Genomic DNA, 8349 nt, shown 5'->3' with positions numbered 1-8349 from the left:
AGATAGGCTCTCGTTTAACATTTGTAGACCACATTCATAAAATGGAGGAAAAATGCAAAAAAGTAATTAATGTAATGAGATGTTTGAGAGGAAGGGATTGGGGTGCAAGCACACAATCACTGTATAGAATTTATGTAGCTTTAATAAGGTCAGTGTTAGATTATGGTAGTGTAGTGTATAGTTCAGCAGCCAAGTCAAACTTGAATAAATTAGAAGTAATTCAGGTGCAGGCACTGAGAATATGTAGTGGAGCTTTTAAGACAACACCAGTGTCAGCTATTCAAGTGGAAATGGGAGAATTGCCACTGGAATTAAGAAGGAAGCAGTTGATGGCTAATTATTGGGTAGGTTTACAAGGGCATACAAATACACATATCACTAAAGCAGTATTACAGGATAGTTGGGAAAATGGGAAAAGTCACAAGGAGAATTTTGGTCGGTGTGGAAAAATGGTGTCAAAAGAATTGAGTGTTTGATATAAGAATAAGTTCTACTGTCATTTATCCAGAAATTGCTCCATGGAGGTTAGTTTGGCCAGAGGTAGACTGGTTTATATTAGAGAAAAAGAATGAGGCAAGAGAAAGCATAAATCTGGAAAAAATATTTAATCAAAGGGTCGAAGAAAAATACAAAGAGTACACACAGATTTTTACAGACGGAGCAAAGAACCCAGAAACTGGAGTGTCTGAATTGGGGTAATTATACCAGCAAAAGAAATTGAAATCAATAGAAGGACATCTGATAATGTGGGAGTGTACACAGTGGAGATGCTAGCCATGCTAATAGCATTAAGATGGGTACAATTGACAGGGCAGGACAAAATTTTGGTATGTTCAGACTCAGCATCAGCTCTTGAAAGTCTAGGATCATTTTCTTCAAGTAGACAAGATATCTTGTATGAAGTACTCCAGTGTATAACTAAAATAACAAGTCAGTAAAAGGAGGCAAGATTTATATGGGTTCCAGGTCATGTAGGGATAAAGGGAAATGAAATGGCTGATAAATTAGCAAAAAGGGCATTAACAAAAGAAAATGTAGAAATGCAAATAAGGGTTAGTAAAGCAGAAGTGAAAAGCCTAATATGGGTAAGAATAAATCAAAAGTGGCAAGAGAAGTGGGACAGAGAAAAGAAAGGAAGGCATTTGTATGCAATTCAAAATGCTGTTAAACACAAACGAGTCAGTAGAGGTAATAGGCGAGAAGAAATAGTGATAGCAAGATTAAGATTGGGTCATTGTTTATTAAATAAAACACTTAAATTGATACGAAAACATGTAACTGGATTATGTGAGGGATGTAGTGAAGAAGAGTCAGTAGAACATGTGATACTAAAATGAAAAAGGTTTGAAAAGCAGAGGGAGGAAATGAGAAAATATCTAAGGGAAATGGGGATTTAGGAAATAACATTAAAAAGTTTACTAAGTACAAAGGACAAGATTCAGACCAGAATACTTATAAAGTATCTGAGAGAAACAGGTGTTTATGATAGGATATAAAATAAAAAAATAATTTAAGTTATAAGGTAAAGGGAATATATTTAAATATAACCAAGTAGTGGAAGTAAAAGTAAGGGTTATTATTGTTATTATGGTATTAGTGTAAATAATAGTATTCGGTAGTTTTTTTTTCTTTCAATAAGGTTGCTGTAATTTTCAATTTTATTTCTGTTTGCAGCTCAAGACTAATTTCAAGTTTTCATTTTGCCATTTTTGTGATCCTTAGCCTCAGTCTAGCCCTAGTCTTTAGTTAGTTCTTTATTTTTTTTAAATTCCTGTTCCTGTGTTTTGCTTTCTGTTTTATTTCTAGTTATAGCTTATTTCTTTAAGCTTTTTGTTTTAAGTTTCAGTAGTTTCATGTAGTTCCTTATTTGTTTCATTTTTTTGTTTTGAGCTCTTATTTCCCCGATCTTAAATATTTCTCATATTTACTTAGTTCTAGTTTTTTGCTTGCTCTTCTTTTTAATTTTCTTGTTTCCCCAGCCGTCTAGTCCTGTTGTGTTGCATGTGTCACTTCCCTCCTGAGTCATCGCTGGTTGTGGATCCCCTTCCCTTGATGATCGATCTGTTTGCCTACCCTGTCCCCAACCAGAGGTTCGGCTAGCTACCTATTGACTGCTTGGCCTGAAGTTTGGAATTCCCCTTTCCTGACCAGCCTGTGTTACCCTCTAAAGACACTTCCCTTTGTATCATCCTGAAGTCCTAAGTCTCTTCCCCTCACCAGCCTGTTCTCCTGAAATCGTCCTGCACTATTGAATGTCCTCCTGCATAGCCTTGTTTACCTCCTGAAAATAAACCTTGTGTTCTTTTGTCAATTCTGCATTTGGGTCCTCCTTGCCTACCATGACAAGAACATAATTTCCTTCACTTTATATGGACTCCTGGCACTTCAGGCAAGAAGGTTTTTTTTTTTTTTTTTTTTTTTTTTACAAACACTTCACAAACATACAAAAGGGAATATGAATTACAACAGAAATCAGAAAGAGCTTTATAGCCAGGTTTACACATACAAGGAATTTGGTTTCGCAACTTATAGTGCAACATAATTACAGAAACAGGAAAAAAAAAGAAAGATAATAAATTTATTTTAAAAATGAAGTGGCGACTGCAAATATACAAATTGACAAGTGTATGTACATTATATACAACATTATATGTGCAGCTGTTATGTGCAAATTGGCATGTAAAGTATGTTGTTAAATAAGTGTATAAAAGTGTATAGCAGGCAGTGATGTTTGTTTCACAATTACTATCATCAAGTGTTCATGAGATTGATTTCCTGAGGGAAGAAACTGTTTCTGTGTCGGGCTGTTCTGGTGCGCAGTGCTCTTTAGCGTTGACCAGAAGGTAAAAGTTTAAAGAGGCAGTGTGCTGGGTGTGAGGGGTCCAGAGTGATTTTGGCAGCCCTTCTGCTCACTCTGGATAAGTACAGTTCTTGGAGAGTAGGGAGGGTTGTACCAGTGATTCGCTCAGCAGTCCAAACTATGCGACATATACGGTGGTTGGATTTGGTAGCTGAGATAAACCAGACAGTTATGGAACTACATTGTCAATGAAAAAAGATACAAGAGAGAGAAAAAAAGAAAAAATAATAAAAGAGCATAAAAATAAACTTGAGGAAAAGACATTTAAGAATCAATTACAGTATATAAATGAGTCATTACAAAATGAAATAGTTCTGTTTGCTTTCTTCATTCACTTATTCATTTTCTTTTCGGCTTAGTCCCTTTATTAATCTGGGGTCGCCACAGCGGAATAAACCGCCCGCCAACTTATCCAGCATATGTTTTACACCCTTCCAGCTGCAACCCATCTCTGGGAAACATCCATACACACTTAATCACACTCATACACTATGGACAATTTAGCCTGCCCAATTCACTTGTACCACATGTCTTTGGACTGTGGGGGGAAACCGGAGCACCTGGAGGAAACCCATGCGAACGTGGGAAGAACATGCAAACTCCACACAGAAACAACCACTGACCCAACCGAGGCTCGAACCAGCAACCTTCTTGCTGTGAGGCGATAGCACTACCTACTGCTCCACCCCGTCACCCTTGTTTGCTTTCTTATTTTCAGATAATAAAATTATATTTAAATAATGACTAAATACTTGCGAAAAAAAACCCTGGAAAATATGGTTTGGTATTAGTAAATTTACAATTGTTACAAGTCAAATAAATAAAATTCATAACAAAACAAAACAAGCATTTCTTTTAGTAGAGACAGATTAATTCATTCGGCCATTCATTTTCTTTCCAGTTTAGTCCTTTTATTAATTTGGGGTCGCCACAGCAGAATGAACCGCCAACTTATCCAGCATGTTTTACGCAGCAGATGCCCTTCCTCTGGAGCACCCGGAGGAAACCCACGCGAACACGGGGAGAACATGCAAACTCCACACAGAAATGCCAACGGACCCCGCCAGGGCTCGAACCAACGATCTTCTTGCTGTGACGCGATTGTGCTACCCACTGCGCCACCATGCTGCCCAGACAGATTAAAAATAACCAAAAATAATATCTGTAAAATTAACAGAAAAATCTTGTTAAATTATTATTATTAAAGGATCTAATATGTTTCCAAAATTGTACAACACAATTACAATCCCAAAATAAATTAAAAACAGTTTTATTTCACATTGACCAAATGAACATTTAACAGATGCAAGCTGAGATCTCAGACACAATGCACTCAATAGAGTGATTGACGTCACTTTGATGGGCAGGGTTAGGCGAATGCAGTAAAAAACATTGGATGCAGATCAGATTGCGCTGCACCAGGTCTGCATCCAGACCCCTCTCTGAATATTAGAATTAAACTTTTTCATAAGTTGTTTAATAGGGTAAAATTTATTGATTAATTTAAAAGACTTGTTTGACCTTATTGGTGAGAAAATATTTTTGTTGCAAAAACCATATTTTTTCTATTTCAAATCTTAATATATTATTCCAACAATCAACGGGACACCAGTGGAGAGAATAAACACTTTCTAGTTTCCCTGAGTACACATTGCTGAGGATTTGACATGGATTGCCCACACAGACGCAGTGCTGAGGAAGGCACAACAATGCCTCTTCTTCCTCAGGCGTCTTAGAAGGTTTGCAGTGACCCCCCACATCCTCCGCTCATTCTACACCTGCACTGTGGAGAGCATCCTGTCTGGCTGCATCACCACCTGGTATGGAAATAGCAGCAATCGCAAAGGCCTACATTGTGCAAACTGCTGGACGGGTAGTTGGAGGTGAGCTTCCCTCCCTCTAGGACATCTACACCAGGCGATGCATGAGGAAAGCCAAGAGAATTATCAGCGACTCCAGCCACCCAAGCCATAGACTTTTCTCTCTTCTACCCTCAGGCAGACGGTTCCGCAGCATCCGGTCACGCACTAGCCGGCTAAAGGACAGTTTCTTTCCTCAGACTATCAGGCTGATGAACACTTAACACACCCCACACAGACTCTTCCATACCCCCACTACACACCATCAATATTTAGCATGCACTGCACTTTAACCAATCTTATTTTGTACTGTCTGGAGCCAGCACCTAAGCTTTTCACTCATCATAGCACACGTGCTGCTGATGATGTGACAATAAAAAGTGATTTGATTTGATAAGAGATTGCAGGTTCAGGCAAGATGTCCTTGCTGCAGTCTCTATCACGATGACATAGTGGACCTGGTCCAATACGTAGTGGACCTTGCTCAAGGTAACGCGTACACTACTATGACGGTTGGGTTTAGGATTGGGGGAGGTGTGGATTTTAATGGATCTTCTCCATTACATAGTGGATCTCTCACTGTCTCACTTCAGGAGGAGGGGGATTTGTCCAGGGATAGGAAGCACCTGGGAGAGAGAGTAAAGGGTTTCAAAAGAACTAAGTGAAATTCTGTGTGAATGCAGTACCAGATGGGAAATTGATGCTGAGATGACATCATTAATCTACTTCTGTATAGTGAATAGCAATATAAGGTTCTACAATAGCTCTATATAATCTAATAGCTCTATCTTGGACCAATATAGCAAGGACTCAGTTTCTTGCAGGGTAGGTGGAGGCACATCAGATCCTGAGTGAAGAGCCAGACTTTATTACCAAGTGGATAATTTGGAATCTGTTCTTCGGGGATCTGTGAACCTCTTGTTCAGCATGCTGGAGAATGATGCGAGCTGAGTCTCGCTCTCATTTGCTTGCTCTTTACCAATAGTCCACAGCTGGAACATTAACTGGTTCTTCAGCCCATAGTGGCTGGATGCTGAATACACACTGAAATAGGGTCCAGCTGGTGGTCTCTTGCCGGAAAAAGCATACTCCTCATTGCCCACGGGAGGAAACAGCTTCAGCTGTGATGGTCATCATGGCAGTAATGACCAAAGGTAACATCTCGGGGGGGTCCTATGTTTCTGAAGGAATAGATTTTCTGGTGTTTCTAGAAACTTTGTGAATGCTTTTCCTATGTGAATTTCTTGTAACTTATTCCTTGTTTTTTTTATTGTTGTCGTTTTTTTTTATTGTTTTTTAAGTGTAGTTAATATTGTGATCATCTGTATTTTTGTATGTTATGTGCTGTACAATAAAAATATTATTATAGAAAATAAAAACAATTAGTGATGTCCTTTCTTTTTCAATCTGCCGTTTTTTTGTATTCATTTACTGAATCCTATAATGTGGATATATTGCTGGTTACATTTCTGTAGAACAAACTGAATAGTTTTTATTTAAAAATGACACAAAAATAAATAATTTAAAAGTTCAGCCTAATTTGCTCTCTTCCACTCAAGTTATACAACAACTGCTCTAACTGTTCAAGAAAGGAGCAAAGATGAAAATAAAAACTAATAAAGGGATTTTAAAAAATGCTTTAATGCATTGGCCATTTGTTTTAGTAGGTTCTGCAAATCATAACCTAAATTATTAGCAAGTTCTAGAGAGACTGCATTTAAAATCTATATATTGCCATCAAAGTCAAGGACTGATTTACATTAATGACCCCAAAACACTTACAATTGATTTCAGGTGTTATATTAATAATCTATTAAATATGTACAGGTTTTGCGTGAGACAAAAGGGTAGTCATTTTTTCAAAGTTGACATTCACACAATTTGGACTTGACTTGTTATACTTGTTCTGAAGTGTTTTGCATAGTCCCTTATAACATAAACCTCAAAATATATTTTACAATAACATTGCTTTTACCATTGACTAGACCATGACAGATCTGTGCTTTACAAGCATCTTTTTCTACCTCAAAATCTGCTGACACTGAACTGTATGTCTTTAAAACATACAAGTTCATAACATTATTATGAATACAAAATTCATTGCATCAATTCGTATGTTTGTTGCACTTTTTAAGAGAGGACAAAACTTAAATATAATCTATACAATATTATGTAGCTAATGTGAAATTTATCATGGATAAAATACAAAAATGATAACAAAATAATAAAACTTGTTTATCTACTGCTAGTACCTACTACATTCAGTTGACACAGTGGATGCAGTTTACATTGTGACTGAACTTCTAGTTGACATTACTTTTAACGAGATATCAAAGTTATAAACACATTTTTTATTTATTTATTAAAAACAAGAAAGTTGATGCATTTAGATCTCCAAAGTAGGACCTGCTGTGCTGGCTAATGTTGGCCCATGGTAACCTTTGATTTGTCTCGCCAACCCATTTGAGAAGAAAGGGAGAATTGAGGAGGGTTCTGAGATTGTCATTTAAAATTAAATGTAACCCTTTGTTTGTTTGTTTATTTGTTTTATTGTTAAAGCCTAACTGAAATTGAATGTTTCAATTAAATGGTGTAAATTACTCAGATTTTGTTTAAATGTGCATACTGTCACCCGGCAATGCAGAGATTTTGGTGAGCAAATCAAATCAAAGGCAAATTGTGCTTGACTTCTGTATTCATATTCATTTAAGTTTTATTGCAATAATGTTTTCTTTTAAAAATGTATACTGCATTAGTTAATACAATTTAATGTAACATTTATTTTGTACACAAAGTAACAATTATTTGGAAATATTATGAAACAAATCACTCATGGCAACTTTAATGTAATGTAGTTTGGTATATTTACCATCGGCCACGGCTCTCAGTGATGTTTGGTTTTAGGCCCTTCTTACGAAAATGTTTAGGCACCACTGGTCTTGTAGCATACGAGCTTTATTCTAGAATATTCTGACAGATGGCGCTCTACAATAAGGATTTGCTGTCTGAAACGCAGCTAGAACTTTCCACCTCCGTTTCGTCCTTGGGGCAAAATCCACATCTGAGCAAACGTAACAGAACACGCCTATAACACAAATACATAATTAAATACAATTAGCATCACAGGTGGGCGCAATTAATTTCTATAATTTAATGTACAGGTATCTGGTAATATGATTGTGCCTCTGTGCAGTAACTTACTTTTCTGCTGGCGTAAGCATTTCAGTAATTTCCTGCAGGGTAGTCGAGGCACTGGTGAGAGGGGTACATAACTTACGTGCATTCTGATATTTTCTCCGTGTTCAGAAGTGGGACTAAAATAAACGTAGGTTGTACCTTTCAGTTATTGTGTGGCAAGCCAATTAGAGTTTGTTTCATAAAAGGAAACGACAATGTTGGAGCGGAACACCTACATAACTGACTTGAAATCTGATATAAAATATTGGAACTTGGCTCATTTCTGTAGACACGTGACCGTGGAACAAAACGTAGTCCGACTGTGTATTAGTGCGCTCGCAGTAACCCTAACATTAGATAGTTGATATATTACTTAATTTAACGCCATGTCAGCTCAACAAGAATGCTTTAAAATAAGTATATTTATATACTAGGATGCAAAAACATATTTGT

At 37.0% G+C, this 8349-nt stretch overlaps 1 long non-coding RNA gene across 1 annotated transcript; it reads right to left on the bottom strand.

Annotated features, from left to right (window-relative positions):
- Positions 1-2565: 2565 nt before the first annotated feature.
- LOC141376785 (uncharacterized) lies at positions 2566-8197 on the bottom strand. The gene is made up of 3 exons (XR_012387943.1): positions 7921-8197; positions 7589-7804; positions 2566-4022 (listed from the first exon to the last, which is right to left on the bottom strand). It is a non-coding gene; the product is annotated as an uncharacterized lncRNA (long non-coding RNA).
- Between the last annotated feature and the right edge of the window lie 152 nt (positions 8198-8349).

This window comes from Danio rerio, chromosome 12 (assembly GCF_049306965.1).
Source record: "Danio rerio strain Tuebingen ecotype United States chromosome 12, GRCz12tu, whole genome shotgun sequence".
Classification (NCBI taxonomy): domain Eukaryota; kingdom Metazoa; phylum Chordata; class Actinopteri; order Cypriniformes; family Danionidae; genus Danio; species Danio rerio.
The sequence above is the reverse complement of the archived record's forward strand: the minus strand, read 5'-3'. Positions and strand labels throughout refer to the sequence as shown.